General features: G+C 39.2%; 1 long non-coding RNA gene across 1 annotated transcript in view; it reads right to left on the bottom strand.

Moving 5' to 3' along the window:
- Nucleotides 1–17,527, bottom strand: part of LOC120860636 — a 41,274-nt gene that overhangs the window by 9,065 nt on the left and 14,682 nt on the right. The window contains exon 2 of the long non-coding RNA XR_005720381.1: nucleotides 9,969–10,380. This is a non-coding gene — a long non-coding RNA (uncharacterized LOC120860636). The remainder of the gene's footprint in view (nucleotides 1–9,968; nucleotides 10,381–17,527) is intronic.

Below are 17,527 nucleotides of genomic sequence, written 5' to 3'. Positions count from 1 at the left end.
CTTCTAGATTCCATGTTTTTCTCTCTTTGACTGACTTCCCTGTTTAAGACACCCTAGGTTCATCCCCTTCATTAGAACGGACTCAAATGTGTTGTTTTTTATGGCTGCATTCCATACAGGCTCTGAGTGTTCCTTAGCCATGTTTTGCAGAGGGTCATGGAGCTATTCTGCTCCATTTCAGTTTGGGCTTCCAGCCTGAGTGCTCGCAGCAGAGCTGCTTCTGGGTGAGCCCTCTGAGGTCTGTGAGCGCCGGGCTGCCCGCTCTTCTCTGGCGGCCCGCAGGGGGCGCCAAATCCCCCTCTGACCCGCGGGCACAGGACGCTTTGCCTTTAGACTCTGCTCGGTGAGCAGCTGGCTGGCGGGAGCTTTGTCTCAGGACCATCAGGGCTCAGGCTTCTGGATAACGGGGCTGCATTCAGGCAGAGAAGAGCAGGGTTGCCTCAGTGCCCACCAGCAGGGAGGCGCTGCAAGAGCGAAAAATGAGGACGGAGTAGACATTTCCTGTGTCCAGCTGAGGGCTGACTGGAGGTCCATCTCAGAGGACTCGGGGGAAAGAGCTCCGTGTGAAAAACGGTGGGGTTTTAGTTAGGTTTGTGTTAGATGACCTCGAGGATGACCACTGATGTTCTTCCGTGTAGGTGGCCATTTTCCTGTCACTGTTTCTTGGGAAGACTGTCCTTTCCTCTTCGCTCGTTCCTGCTCTGATTTTCAGGAATTGACCATGTACGTGTGGGGTTCGTTCCTGGGCTCTCTATTCTCTCCTGGAGTCCCTGTGTCTGTGTTCCTGCCAGTTCCTCACGGTGGTGGTCACTACAGCTCCGTGATGCAGTTTGAAGTCGGACAGGAGGATGCCTCCAGCTGTGTTCCTCTTTCTCAGAGTCTTTTTGGCCGTTTAAGGTCCTGTTCAACATTAGCAGTCTAATATTAGGAATATTTCTATTTGTGTGAAAAATGCCATTGAATATTATTTTGTGATTGCAGTCAGTGTATTTGTTGATGACTTTGGTTGGAATGGACCTTTTAATTCCTCATTGTTCCAGTGCGTGAGCGTGGAGTAGTTTTCTGTGTATTTGTGTTTCCTTTGGTTTCTTTATCAGTGCTTTCTCGTTTTCAGACGACTGGTCTTTTATGTCCTTGATTAAGTTTGTTGCTGGCTGTTTTACTGTTTTTGATGCAGTGATAAGTGGGGTTTTCTCAATTTTTGTTTCTGCTTGTTATTAGTGTATAGAAACGCAAGTGATGTTTGTATATTGATTGGGATTGTAAATGGTAGTATTTTATACGGTTGTAAATCGATCCGAAATGATTCAGCTTTACTGATTGTAGTCTAACAACTTTTTGTCAAGTTACGTGGAAAATTTTATTTGTAAAATCTGTTTCTCCTGCAATAGGTCATCCAGAGGACCCAAGCCACGGTGTTTCCTAATAGACTTCCCACAGTACTTCTTCATTCCATGTGGACTCCTTCAAGGGCAGTGAACATCACAGCTTCCCTTGAACTTCGTCTGGGTAAGTCTTGGCCTGTAGAAGAAACCTTCCTGCCTGTCTACTCTAAATTTCCTTTGTGGTATTGACATGGTTGTTTTCAAACATAGTTTACTTTCCAGTCATTTAAAATGTACAGAAAACGCCTAGCAATGGGAAAAGGTGCTCGCATTTGCCACATCATCTAAAATACTCTTATGTGTTTTATCCAAAATGGGTGCCTTCTGCAGAACCACCACATAATCTCCAAAATCAGGAAATCATATGGTTTCTACATTATAATGTAATCCACAGCCCCACTTCCACTCTTAGCAATTGCTCAAGTGTGTGAATATATCTTTTTTTCCATCCTCATCCTTTTTTCTTTGTTTAGAGTGTTACTGAGATTTTCAGTTATTTGGACAAACTTGATGGATTGAAAGCAGACATCGTGAATATGGGTTCTGGGTGGCCTTTTCTATATGGATTTTTTCCACTGAAGATGGTTTTAATGTTTATTCATGTTGTAACATGTATGAATCCTGCATTCTTTTTCTCCCCATAGTAATTAAAAATAAATAACATGCCATTTACCGTTTAGATATTTGTAAGCACACAGTGTTGCCGCAGACAACCTTTACTTGTTTTCCAAATCAGTTTAACAATGTGCACCTTGTGAGTGCTTTGGAGAAACTCAGGAAACTGAGTCAGTGACTGAAATGGCTCAAGATATCACCTTAAATACCATCTTCACCTAAAAACAAAACAGGCACTTCCTGGTGGTCCAGTGGCTGAGACTGGACACTCCCAAAGAAGGAGGCCCAGGTTCATTCCCTGATCTGAGAACTAGATCTCCCATGCCACAGCGAAGAGTTTGCATGCTGTAGCCAAATATCTTGCTTGCCTCAATGAAGGTCGACCTGGCGCAGCCAAATTAAAACAAACAAACAAATATTAACAAAAATAAAACCGAAGGAAAGGAAGGGTACGGTTGTTGTACAGATTTACGGCTTAGCTTTCCCTATTGATAGAAAAGAAAAAAAGAGTTTCAAAAGACTGTGTCTCATCCTTCTATCTGGCATAGAGAGAGGATTCCTTTGAAATGAGATTTCTCTGGTAAATTGACTCACAGAAGAGCCGTCTTGAACTTGGGTTTCAGAGATGATCATGCGTCCTCTAAAAAAAAATAATAATTTGGTCCAACGAATTCTCATGCTGAGGTGGTATATTTTGTGGTAGCATTTGCTCCCCTTCATTTTGGATGTATCCCCATTTGTTTACACAGTCATCTACTGAAGACATCTCGATATTTGAAATTTTTTAGTTATTACAAGTAGAGCTGTTGTGTATAATTGTGTGAAACTTTTTGTCTGGACACGTTTTCAAAGCTGTTTAGTAAGTGTTACACATGTAGTATTCAGGTCACAGGTGAGCCTTGTTTAGCTGTGGAAAAATCCAGCTACGTTTCTCAGTGGCATGTGGGATCTTCCGGGGTGGGTGATCGAACTAGAGTGTCTTGCGTTGTCAGGCAGATTCTTTACCACTGAGCCACCAGAGAAGCTGTGCCCCACTCTTTTGTTGAGTTTACTGGATCTAATAGGTGTGCAGTGCTACTTCACTGTTATTTTAGTTTGTAATTTCCTAATGATATGTGATTTTGATTATTTTTGATAGGCTTATTTGCTATCTTTATATTTTTGTAGGCCAGGTGTTTAGGATTATACATTTTTATGAGATTGTTCTAGATTTTTTGGTATTGTTGGAGTACAATCCTTTATCAGATATGTATTTTATAACTATATTTTTCTGTGGCTTGGGTTTAAGTTTTGTGAATAAGGTTTTTCACAGTTTAAATTTCTAATTTTTTTAAGTTGATGTTATATATGTTTTAAATCCTCCTTTGGATAGACTTTAGTGTGCTGTTGTTGTTGTTAAATTTTATAAGCAAAACTGAGGTACTGTAGATACAGTTTTAAGCAAAGCTGAGGTATCATACATACAGTTTTGCCTTTTGTCTGTTGAGAAGTTTGAGTGAGTTTGGTGTAAACTCTAAAATTATGTCTACATTCATTTGATTGGATAGAGCTTCCAATTATTTGTCTAATTGGTTTTGGAGATATCATGGGAAGTCAGTTTTTCCAAGGGAAACTGGGGTCCACGAAACACGAACTCTCTTCGATCCGTCGGAAACACTTTCTGCTTTTTCTGGCAGATTTGACTTGTTTGGATATCTCATACGAGTGGAATCACAGAATGTTTGTCCTTTTTTTGGTCTGGCTTATTTCACTTAATATAATGACCATAAGGTTTGTCCACATTGTCACATTGTCAGAATTACTGACTTTGGAGGGCCGAATCAGATTCCACTGTGTGTATACCACAGTTTGTTTATGGAATGGGCTGCCATGGACACTTAGATTACTTCTGTTTGTTTGCCAGTGTGAATCATGCTGTTGTGAGTATGGCTGAAGAAGTATACAGTTTTTCAGCCCCCTTTCCCAAACCTTTTGGGTACATAGCATGAATTGGAATTGAACTATGTATTTATTCCATGTGTTCGTTTCGGAGTCATTTCTGTGATGTCTTGCAGAGTGGCAGCACCATTTAATGTACTTTTTTTGTATGGTGGAATACTGTTCAAGCTTCTGAATATACCCTGTGTTGCATATTCAGTCACCCACCAATGGACACTTGAATGTCACTATGAATATGTGTGTACCAGTTTCTGTTTGAATTATTAACAAATACATTACTATATATGAAAGAAGCCACAAGGACCTACTGTACAGTTTAGGAAGCTATTGAATATCTTATGAGAATGTATACTGGAAGAGACTCTCAAAAGGAGTATATGAAAAAGACATAGTAACCGTGATCATTACTGTGCCAACACTATGAGTTATCATAGTGCTACTCAACGTGTATTTATACATGCCACTAAAATATTCACATCTGTATGTATATTATAAAAAAAATTACATAAAATATCAAGAATTCAAACAGAGAATAAATACACTTCCTGTCATTGCTTGTCATCATTTATACGCTAATACTACCTGTAACACTCATTGTATAAGTGCTGGACTAGGAATTGACATTCTTGTAAACCAAGAGATTGTGAAGGTGTAAGGAAGTATAACTTATTGAATTTCTTAATGAAGGATTATAGAACTCTATGTCCATGAAGAAGTCTGTTTAATTGAGCCACATTCTTACTAGAGTGATGAGCTTGCACCCAACCCAACGTTCGTTCCCAATGAAATCCTGCAGTCCTCTGGCCTCAATGTCTGCTTCCTGCTATCGAGAAAGAAAAGATGAGGAAGACCTGACAAAACCGATGCTCTTTTTCTCTTTTTGATTTGTATTTTATCGCAGGGCTTGGCAAAAAGAGGGCCTAACCTGTTTTTAGAGTTCCATCCCAAGGGTTACTCTGGCATGTCACATATGTTGACAAACTAACTGCTGATTATTTTCAGCAAAGGACAATGATCTGCACTTCACTATCTGTTGCTTGAGCTGGAATAGCAGGCATCGCTTGAAGTGCAGTCCTTCATGCTGAAGTAGGCATCCCTGAAGCAACAGTATAAGAGGAACAAAAACATTTATCATGTAGACATCGCATCCCATGCATTGGTAATAATTTTTCAGTTATACCCATCATCATTGGAGGAACTGACTTGTCCCAGTAATAACGAGAGTAGCCAGTATAACGGTTCCTTGACTTACGAGTACTTCCTATGAGTACCCTTATGAGTATTTAAATCTCCTGTGAATCCTATGTGACAACCATACATACCAACATGAGTTATTAGTATTATATCAATATTTTTAGTCCTATTGTATTTCAACTAAAAATCTCAATACATAATTGTACATGAACTCAAGACATAAAATCAGTGCAAATACAAAGTGTTCCATCCTTTGAGAAAGGGAGAAAAATATCTCTGTGCTTTGCCTATTGCATTTTTATGTATTAGATCCTTCAGTATCATATTCACCGCACCCAACGAATGATTCACAAATCTTCAGAGAAGAAAGGATCATTTCTCTTTCACAATGAGTAGTTCAACTCTTCTCAAAGCAAAGTCATAAGTGAGTCTAATTTTGTGTGAGACCATGAATCCTCAGTGTTTCCATGATGCTTGTGCTTATGATGGGAGGTCTGAGAAGGCACTTCTGAAGGTTTATTCATACCAGTCGTTCTCATATGTATGGAGTCTTTAAAGGGTGAATCACTGAGGTGTTGCTTCTACACTTGTACTGGGCTGAGTAGCAACATGCCCTTTCTCCCTGAGTGCAGTAGACGTCTTCCCAACCTGTCTGTCTTCTGTCCTCTGGAGTATGTATTGCTTGAGCTCACCACAGCCTAGTAGATGGAAATCGTCAGGATATTCTGGAAACCCTTTTTATTTCAGCCTGTTCAGGAGGTTACAACCGCTGCAAACCTCTGGATTTTACAAAGCACTTTTAACAACCTCAGATGAAGGATACAAGTCAACACTCGTGACAGCCACAGGCTTCCATGGCCTATACATGACTGTGGGCTTTGCTTTCATAAACATCCTGTTTCTTATACCAACTAGGATGTCACTGTATTTTTTATTATCATTTTATCTTTGGTGGTTTTTAGATCTATTATGGATTTTCCTATATATCTTCACTTCTTGGTGAGGGTCTTATGTTAGTAGTAGTTACTACAACTGACTTCCAGTCAGTTAGCTGTGGTGCAATAGAAAAAAGAATGACCAACTGTATATTATTAATATTATGTATCAATATATTATTAGTTTTATTGTTTGCAGTCTCCAATTCCAAGTTTCTGAAATAAACATTCAGAAAAATCACAACCTTTTGTACAGTGTCCATTACGTTTCTCCTGTTTGATGTGGATATTGGCCTTTGGTTCTGTCACTAGCTTTGCAAGTAAAAAAAAATTAATTAGAGCTCCTTATGGTAATTTTACTGTTAGCAATAAGTATAGCATAAAGTGAACACAGAAAGGGTTAGAGTAGACCAAATATGAAAGTTAGTTTAAAAGAAAACATAGTGTTGAACGTTTACAGTAGGAATGTAGTGATGAAGTTCCTTTATTATTATTCTATCCTTTCAGTTTCTTTTGCAGGGGTGTTCATGTACAGATTCCAGTACTATGGCTAGAGTGAATAATAGGATCATTATTCTCGAGAGCAACTCTACTAAGTCTTAACGCTCATGTCACTCAAGGTTTTTTTTTTTTAATACCTATTATGTTGGTAGTGTTTGTAGTTTGTGAAGTCACATGAGTTGTATTCGTTCAAGCAATAGTATCAAACAGCTGCGGCATCAATTATAGATGTGAATCGATATAGAATGTGAATCCGTTTCACCGTGACAAGTTATTATTGAAGGTATTCTATGAATGCCAGTAACAAAGCTGTGCAGAAATAATACAGTGTTTATTAAGAAAACACAATTTACTAATTTGTTTTATTATTCTATTTCTTTTAAACCGATTTAATGACAAGAGGCTTAACTTTTCATTCACTTGTATGACTATCAGCAGTTTGACCAATTTGAAGAAGATGACTCGTTTCTAGTCTTCGTTATCAGCTCATCCCATCTACTAGCTTTAAAATCATTTAGTACAGAGCTCACCATCTAGGTGTTCATCCAGTGTTTTGTTTGCTTATCATGCAGGATCCTTTTAAAAGTAAAAGTATGTCTGTATGAGTTAGAACTCTGATCCCAACAGTCCATGTAGAAGCTTCCCCTGAGAAATGTATAGGTTTTGCACCAATGCTACTGAAATGTGTGAATGTGGTATACCATATATTACCCAAAGCAATTTACAAATTCAGTTCAATCCCTATCAAGATACCGGTGATATTTTTCACAGAACTAGAACAAATAATTTCAAGATTTGTATGGAAATACAAAAAACCACGAATAGCCAAAGCAATCTTGAGAAAGAAGAATGGAACTGGAGGAATACTACAAAGCCACAGTCATCAAGACAGTATGGTATTGGCACAAAGACAGAAATATAGATCAATGGAACAAAATAGAAAGCCCAGAGATAAATCCACACACATATGGACACCTTATCTTTGACAAAGGAGGCAAGAATATACAGTGGAGTAAAGACAATCTCTTGAACAAGTGGTGCTGGGAAAACTGGTCCACCACTTGTAAAAGAATGAAACTAGATCACTTTCTAACACCGCACACAAAGATAAACTCAAAATGGATTAAAGATCTAAATGTAAGACCAGAAACTATAAAACTCCTCGAGGAGAACATAGGCAAAACACTCTCCGACATAAACCACAGCAGGATCCTCTATGATCCACCTCCCAGAATTCTGGAAATAAAAGCAAAAATAAACAAATGGGACCTAATTAAAATTAAAAGTTTCTGCACAACAAAGGAAAATATAAGCAAAGTGAAAAGACAGCCTTCCGAATGGGAGAAAATAATAGCAAATGAAGCAACTGACAAACAACTAATCTCAAAAATATACAAGCAACTCCTGCAGCTCAATTCCAGAAAAATAACCCAATCAAAAAATGGGCCAAAGAACTAAATAGACATTTCTCCAAAGAAGACATACGGATGGCTAACAAACACATGAAAAGATGCTCAACATCACTCATTATTAGAGAAATGCAACTCAAAACCACAATGAGGTACCACTTCACACCAGTTAGAATGTCTGTGATCCAAAAATCTGCAAGCAATAAATGCTGGAGAGGGTGTGGAGAGAAGGGAACCCTCCTACACTGTTGGTGGGAATGCAAACTAGTACAGCCACTATGGAGAACAGTGTGGAGATTCCTTAAAAAATGGCAAATAGAACTGCCTTATGACCCAGCAATCCCACTGCTAGGCATACACATGGAGGAAACCAGAATTGAAAGAGACACATGTACCCCAATGTTCATCGCAGAACTGTTTATAATAGCCAGGACATGGAAACAACCTAGATGTCCATCGGCAGATGAATGGATAAGAAAGCTGTGGTACATATACACAATGGAGTATTACTCAGCCGTTAAAAAGAATACATTTGAATCAGTTCTGATGAGATGGATGAAACTGGAGCCGATTATACAGAGTGAAGTAAGCCAGAAAGAAAAACACCAATACAGTATACTAACACATATATATGGAATTTAAAAGATGGCAATGATGACCCTGTATGCAGGACAGCAAAAAAGACACAGATGTGTATAGCGGACTTTTGGACTCAGTGGGAGAGGGAGAGGGTGAGATGATTTGGGAGAATGGCATTGAAACATGTATAATATCATGTAAGAATCGAATTGCCAGTCTATGTCCGATGCAGGATATGGCACGCTTGGGGCTGGTACGCGGGGATGACCCAGAGAGATGTTGTGGGGAAGGGGGTTCATGTTTGGGAACGCATGTTCACCGTGGTGGATTCATGTCAATGTATGCCAAAACCAATACAGAATTGTAAAGTAAAAAAATAAATAAATAAAATAAAATAAAATAAAATAAAAATAATAAAAAAAACCAATGGTCTTTTCAAAAAATGATGATGAGTGATGAGTATGCATATGCCAACGAATGAAATGGGACCCATATGTCAAACCACATAAAAATATATCTTCCCTCAACATACATATAACACAATCATACATAATACATGTGCATTGACTCTCCAACTATGAAGTCATACCAACATGGATGTAAAATATCGCAATAAACTCCAAAGTTTAAAAGTGATGAAGATTGACTTTCGCCTGCTGGCGCTTCTTTTTCTGTCATCTCCATTATATTCGCTATGCCAATGAGTCATGTGCTGTGCTAAGTCACTTACATTGTGTCCAACTCTTTGGGATCATATGGACTAGGCCCCACCAGGCTCCTCTCTCCATGGGATTCTCTAGGCAAGGATACTGGAGTGGGTTGCCATGCTCTCCCTCAGGAGATATCTTCCTGCCCCAGGGATCGAACCCATATCTCCTATGTCTCCTGCATCGGCATGTTCTGTGTGTTCTTTACCACGAGAACCACCTGGGAAGCCCCAAGACACATGAACATCGGTGGATTGGGGATCCACGGGGCACAGACAGAACCGTTCCTCCAACAAAAATGAAGAATGACTTTAAAATCTCAAACAAAGCATGAGTATACGTGTTCACAACCGTCATGTAGCAAGGGTTTCTTCGATCTGAAAACTGGCATCGATGAAGGACTGTGTGAAGTATATTTCCAAGTCTATTTGGCAAACATAGCCTAAGTTGGCTATATTTAGTCCTCAAACGAATGAGAATGTCATGAGGAGTGGCCGTTTCAAATAAGTAGCATGGGAAGCTGTTTACACTTATTGTGATGCGTGGTATACCACATTCACACATTTCAGGAGCATTGGTGCAAAAACGATACATTTCTCAGGGGAAGCTTCTACATGGACTGTTGGGATTGGAGCTCTAACTCATACAGACATGCTTTTACTTTTAAAAGGATCCTGCATGATAAGCAAACTGAACACTGAACACCTAGACGGTGAGCTCTGTACTAAATGATTTTAAAGCTAGTAGATGGGATGAGCTGATAAGGAAGACTACAAACGAGTCATCTTCTTCAACCTGGTCAAACTCCTGATAGTCATACAAGTGAATGAAAAGTGAAGCCTGTTGTCATTAAATCGGTTTAAAAGAAATAGAATAGGAAAACAAATGAGTAAATCTTGTTTTCTTCATAAACATGGTATTATTTCTGCACAGCTTTGTTACTGGCATTCATAGAATACCTTCAATAATAACTTCTCACGGGGAAATGGATTCACATTCTATATCGATTCACATCTATAATGGATGCCCTAGCTGTTTGATACTATTGCCTGAATGAATGCAACTTATGTGGCTTCACAAACGACAAACACGACGAACATAATAGGGATTAAAAAACCTGAGTGACATGAACGTTAAGACTTAGTAGAGTTGCTCTCCAGAATAATGATCCTATTATTCACTCTAGCCATAGTACTGGAATCTGTACATGAACACCCCTGCGAAAGAAACTGAAAGGATAGAATAATAATAAAGGAACTTCATCACTATATTCCTAATGTAAACGTTCAACACTATGTTTTCTTTCAAACTAACTTTCATATTTGGTCTACTCTAACCTCTTCTGTGTTCACTTTATGCTATACTTATTGCGAACAGTAAAATTACCATAGGAGCTCTAACTAATTTTTTTCTTGCAAAGCTATTGAGAGAACCAAAGGCTGATATCCACATCAAACAGGAGAAACGTAATGGAAACTGTAAACAATTTTATGGAATAACATTTCCGTGCTCCTATTCAGTCAAATGGACACTCAAAAGGATGTGATTTTTCTGAATGTTTATTTCAGAAACTTGGAATTGGATGACTGCAAACGATAAAATGAATAATATACATAATATTCATAATATACAGTTTGTCATTCTTTTTTCTATTCTGCCACAGCTAACTGACAGGAAGTCAGTTGTAGTAACTACTACTAACATAAGACCCTCACCAAGAAGTGAAGATATATAGGAAAATCCATAATAGATCTAAAAACCATCCAAGAGAAAATGATAATAAAAAAATACAGTGACATCTTAGTTGGTATAACAAACAGGATGATTATGAAAGCAAAGCCAACAATCATGTATAGGGCATGGAAGCCCGTGGCTGTCACGAGTGTTGACTTGTATCCTGCATCTGAGGTTGTTAAAAGTGCTTTGTAAAATCCAGAGGTTTGCAGCCGTTGAAACCTCCTGAACAGACTGAAATAAAAAGGGTGTCCAGAATATCCTGACGATTTCCATCTACTAGGCTGTGGAGAGCTCGAGCGATACATACTCCAGAGGACAGAAGACAGACAGGTTGGGAACACGTCTACCGCACTCAGGGACAAAGGGCGTGTTGCTACTCAGCCTAGTACAAGTGGAGAAACGACACCTCAGTGATTCAACCTTTAAAGACTCCATACATATGAGAACGACTGGTATGAATAAACCTTCAGAAGCGCCTTCTCAGACCTCCTCCCGTCATAAGCACAAGCATCATGAAAACACTGAGTTTTCATGGTCTCACACAAAATTAGACTCACTTATGACACTGCTTTGACAAGAGTTGAACTACTCATTGTGAAAGAGAAATGATCCTTTCTTCTCTGAAGATTTGTGAATCATTCGTTGGGTGCGGTGAATAAACTCCTTAAGGATCTAATACATAAAAATGCAATAGGCTAAGCACAGATTTTGTTCTCCCTTTCTCAGAGGATGGAACATTTTGTATTTGCACTGATTTTATGTCTTGAGTTCATGTACAATTATGTATTGAGTTTTTTAGTTGAAATACAATAGGACTAAAAATATTGATATAGTACTAATAACTCATGTTGGTATGTGTGGTTGTCACACAGGATTCACTGGAGATTTAAATTCACAGTTGTCCATGTAAAGGATGAATGCTATTTAGCTTCTTTGTGAATCTAGACCATGAATGAAGAGCTTTCCTCAACATATTTCACTGAGGGAAATACGAGGATGATAGGCATAATCCTATGCTTCGACTCATGGATATCTAAGCACTGCTCACAATACAGATCTGATTTTCAAAATCAGGGTTCTTTGAGTGTCCTTGAAGAGCATTTGTTTTTCTGGATACAGAAGAAAAAAACTCATGAGTATCAAACTTGTTCACATAAAACATGTGTATGAATTGTTATCTTCCTGAACCGGGGATCAAACCCACATCGCTTCCACCTCCTGCGCTGGTAGGTAGATTATTTACCGACTGTGCCACCTGGGAAGCGACATACATTTCAAGGACCGCTGCCGTCAGCTTCTACTGTTCGTGACCAAAGGAGGAGAAACAACATTGGAAGAAGTTCTCATAAGGGTACTCATAGGAAGTACTCGTAAGTCAAGGAACTGTTATACTGGGTACTCTTGTTATTACTGGGATGAGTCAGTTCCTCCAGTGATGATGGGTATAACTGAAAAATTATTACCAATGCATGGGAAGCTATTGCTTCAGGGATGCCTACTTCAGCATGAAGGACTGCACTTCAAAGGATGCCTGCTATTCCAGCTCAAGCAACAGATAGTGAAGTGCAGATCATTGTCTTTTGTTGAAAATAATCAGCAGTTTCTCAACATACGTAACATGCCAGAGGAACCCTTGGGATGGAACTCTAAAAACAGGTTAGGCCCTCTTTTTGCCAAGCCCTGCGATAAAATACAAATCAGAAAAAGAAAAATAGCATCAGTTTTATCAGGACTTCCTCATCTGTTCTTTCTCGATAGCAGGAAGCAGACATGGAGGCCAGAGGACTGCAGGATTTCATTGGGAACTAACGTTGGGTGGGGTGCAAGCTCATCGCTCTAGTAAGAATGTGGCTCAATGAAACGGACTTTCATTCACTTCATGGACATAGAGTTCTATAATCCTTCATTAAGGAATTCAATAAGTTATACTTCCTTACACCTTCACAATCTCTTGGTTTACAAGAATGTCAATGCCTAGTCCAGCACTAATACAATGAGCGTTACAGGTAGTATTAGCGTATAAGTGATGATGAGCAATGACAGGAAGTGTATTTATTCTCTGTCTGATTTCTTGATTTTTTATGTAATTTTTTAATAATATACTTACAGATGTGAATATTTTAGTGGCATGTATAAAGGCACGTTGAGTAGCGCTATGATAACTCATAGTGTTGGCATGATAATTATCATGGTTACTGTGTCTTTTTCATATATTCCTTTTGAGAGTCTCTTCCATTATACATGATCATAAGATATTCAATAGTTTCCTAAACTGTACAGGAAGTCCTTGTGGCTTCTTTCATATATAGTAATGTATTTGTTAATAATTCAAACAAAAACTGGTACACACATATTCATAGTGACATTCACAATAGCTCAAAGGTAGAACTCATTCAAGTGTCTATTGGTGGGTGACTGAATATGCAACACAGGGTATATTCAGAAGCTTCAACGGTATTCCACCGTACAAAAAATTACATTAAATGGTGCTGCCACTCTGCAAGACATTCCAGAAATGACTGCAAAACCAACACGTGGAATAAATACATAGTTCAATTCCAATTCACGCTATGTACCCAAAAGGTTTGGGAAAGGGGGCTGAAAACACGTATACTTCTTCAGTCATACTCACAACAGCATGATTCACACTGGCAAACAAACGGAAGTAATCTAAGTGTCCATGGCAGCCCATTCCATAAACAAACTGTGGTATACACACAGTGGAATCTGATTCGGCCCTTCAGAGTCAGTCATTCTGACAATGCGACAATGTGGACAAACCTTATGGTCATTACATGAAGTGAAATAAACCAGACCAAAAAAAGGACAAACGTTCTGTGATTCCACTCGTATGAGATATCCAAACAAGTCAAATCTGTCAGAAAAAGCAGAAAGTGATTCCGACGGATCGAAGAGAGTTCGTGTTTCGTGGACCTCAGTTTCCCTTGGAAAACCTGACTTCCCGGGGTATCTCCAAAACCAGTTAGACAAATAATTGGAAGCTATATCCAGTCAAATGAATGTAGACATAATTTTACAGTTTACACCAAACTCACTCAAACTTCTCAACAGACAAAAGGCAAAACTATATCTATGCTACCTCAGCTTAGCTTAAAACTGTATCTACAGTACCTCAGTTTTGCTTATAAAATTTAACAACAACAACAACACACTAAAGTCTATCCAAAGGAGGATATAAAACATATATAACATCAACTTTAAAAAATTAGAAATTTAAACTGTGAAAAACCTTATTCACAAAACTTAAACACAAGCCACAGAAAAATATAGTTATAAAATACATATCTGATAAAGGATTGTACTCCAACTATACCAAAAAATCTAGAACATTCTCATTAAGAATGTATAAACCTAAACACCTGGCCTACAAAAATATAAAGATGGTAAATAAGCCTATCAAAAATACTCAAAATCACATATCATGAGGAAATTACAAACTAAAATAACAGTGAAGTAGCACTGCACACCTATTAGATCCAGTAAACTCAACAAAAGAGGGGGGCACAGCTTCTCTGGTGGCTCAGTGGTAAAGAATCTGCCTGACAACGCAAGACACTCTAGTTCGATCACCCACCCCGGAAGATCCCACATGCCACAGAGAAACGTAGCTGGATTTTTCCACAGCTAAACAAGGCTCACCTGTGACCTGAATACTATATGTCTAGCACTTACTAAACAGCTTTGAAAACGTGTCCAGACAAAAAGTATCACACGATTATACACAACAGCTCTACTTGTAATAACTAAAAACTTTCAAATGTCAGGATGTCTTCAGTAGATGACAGTGAAAACAAATGGGGATACATCCAAAGTGAAGGGGAGCAAATGCTACCACAAAATATACCACCTCAGCATGAGAATTCGTTGGACCCAATTAACTTTTTTTTTTTTTTTGAGGACACATGATCATCTCTGAAACCCAAGTTCAAGACGGCTCTTCTGTGAGTCACATTTACCGGAGAAATCTCATTTCAAAGGAATCCTCTCTATATGCCAGATAGAAGGATGAGACACAGTCTTTTGAAACTTTTTCTTTTCTGTCAATAGGGAAAGCTAAGCCGTAAATCTGTACAAAAACCGTACCCTTCCTTTCCTTTGGTTTTATTTCTTTAACATTTGTGTTTTTTTTGATTTGGCTGTGCCAGGTCGACCTTCATTGAGGCAAGCCAGATATTTAGCTACAGCATGCAAACTCTTCGTTGTGGCATAGGAGATCTAGTTCTCGGATCAGGGAATGGACCTGAGCCTCCTTCTTTGGGAGTGTCCGGTCTCAGCCACTGGACCACCAGGAAGTGCCTGTTTTGTTTTTAGGTGAAGATGGTATCTAAGGTGATATCTTGGGCCATTTCAGTCACTGACTCAGTTTCCTGAGTTTCTCCAAAGCACGCACAAGGTGCACATTATTAAACTGGTTTGCGAAACAAGTAAAGGTTGTCTGCTACAACACTGTATGCTTACCAATATCTAAATGGTAAATGGCATATTATTTATTTTTAATTGCTATGGGGGGAAAAAGAATGCAGGATTCATACATGTTACAACATAAATAAACATTAAAACCCCAACTTCAGTGAAAAAAAATCCATATAGAAAAGGCCACCCAGAACCTATATTCACCATGTCTGCTTTCAATCCATCCAAATAACTGGAAATGTCAGTAACACTCTAAATAAAGAAAAAAGGACGAGGATGGAAAAAAGATATATTCATACACTTGAACAATTGCTAAAAGTGGAAGTGGGGCTGTGGATATGATTTCCTGATTTTGGAGATTATGTGCTGGTTCTATAGAAGGTACCCATTTTGGATAAAACACATAGAGTATTTTAGATGATGTGGCAAATGCCAGGACTTTTTCCCATTGCTAGGCGTTTTCTGTACATTTTAAATGACTGGAAAGGAAACTATGTTTGAAAACAACCATATCAATACCACAAAAGAAATGTAGAGTAGACAGGCAGGAAACTTTCTTCTACAGGCCAAGACTTACCCAGACAAAGTTCAAGGGAAGCTGTGATGCTCACTGCCCTTGAAGGAGTCCACATGGAATGAAGAAGTACTGTGGGAAGTCTATTAGGAACCACCATGGTTTGGGTCCTCTGGATGACCTATTGGAGGAGAAACAGATTTTACAAATAAAAGTTTTCCACATAACTTCACAAAAAGTTGTTAGACTACATTCAGTAAAGCTGAATCATTTCGGATCAATTTAAAATCAAATAAAATATTACCATTTACGATCCCAATCAATAGACAAATCATCACTTGCGTTTCTATACACTAATAACAAGCAGAAACAAACATTAAGAAAATCCCACTTATCACTGCATCAAAAACAATAAAACAGCCAGCAACAAACGTAATCAAGGACATAAAAGACCAGTCGTCAGAAAACTAGAAAGCACTGATAAAGAAACCAAAGAAAACACAAATACACAGAAAACTATTCCACGCTCACGCACTGCAACAATGAGGAATTAAAAGGTCCATTCCAACCAAAGTCATCAACAAATACACTGACTGCAATCACAAAGTAATATTCGATGGCATTTTTTCACAGAAATAGAAATATTTCTAATATTAGACTGCTGATATTGAACAGGACCTTAAACGGCCGAAAAGACTCTGAGAAAGAAGAACACAGCTGGAGGCATCTTCCTATACGACTTCAAAGTACATCACGGAGCTGTAGTGGCCACCACCGTGAGGAACTGGCAGGAACACAGACACATGGACTCCAGGAGAGAATAGAGAGCCCAGGAACGAACCCACACGTACATGGTCAGTTCATGAAAATCAAACCAGGAAGAAGCAAAGAGGAAAGGACAGTCTTCTCAAGAAACAGTGACAGAAAAACGGCCACCTACACGGAAGAACATCAGTGGTCATCCTCGAGATCATCTAACACAAATCTAACTAAAAACCCACCGTTTTGCACAAGGAGCTCTTTCCCGCCTGAGTCCTCTGAGACCTCTAACCTCCAGTCAGCCCTCAGCTGGACACAGAAAAGTCTACTCCGTCCTCATTTTTTTGCTCTTGCAGCACCTCCCTGCTGGTGGACACTGAGGCAACCCTGCTCCTCTCAGCCTGGATGCAGCCCTGTTATCCAGAAGCCTGAGCCCTGATGGTCCTGAGACAAAGCTCCCGCCAGCCAGCTGCTCACCGAGCAGAGTCTAAAGGCAAAGCGTCCTGCGCCCACGGCTCAGAGGGGCGTTTGGCGCCCCCTGCGGGCCGCCAGAGAAGAGCGGGCAGCCCGGCGCTCACAGACCTCGGAGGGCTCACCCAGAAGCAACTCTGTTGTGAGCACTCAGACTGGAAGCCCAAACTGACATGGAGCAGAAGAGCTCCATGACCCTCCTTAAACCATGGCTAAGGAACAATCAGAGCCTGTATGGAATGCAGCCATAAGAAGGAACACATTTGAATCCGTTCTAATGAGGGGGATGAACCTAGAGTGTATTAAACAGGGAAGTCAGTCAAAGAGAGAAAAACATGGAATCTAGAAG

Source organism: Oryx dammah, unplaced genomic scaffold, assembly GCF_014754425.2.
Source record: "Oryx dammah isolate SB20612 unplaced genomic scaffold, SCBI_Odam_1.1 HiC_scaffold_11150, whole genome shotgun sequence".
Lineage (NCBI taxonomy): Eukaryota > Metazoa > Chordata > Mammalia > Artiodactyla > Bovidae > Oryx > Oryx dammah.
Note: the sequence above shows the minus strand (reverse complement) of the source record. Positions and strands in the feature narration are given on the sequence as shown.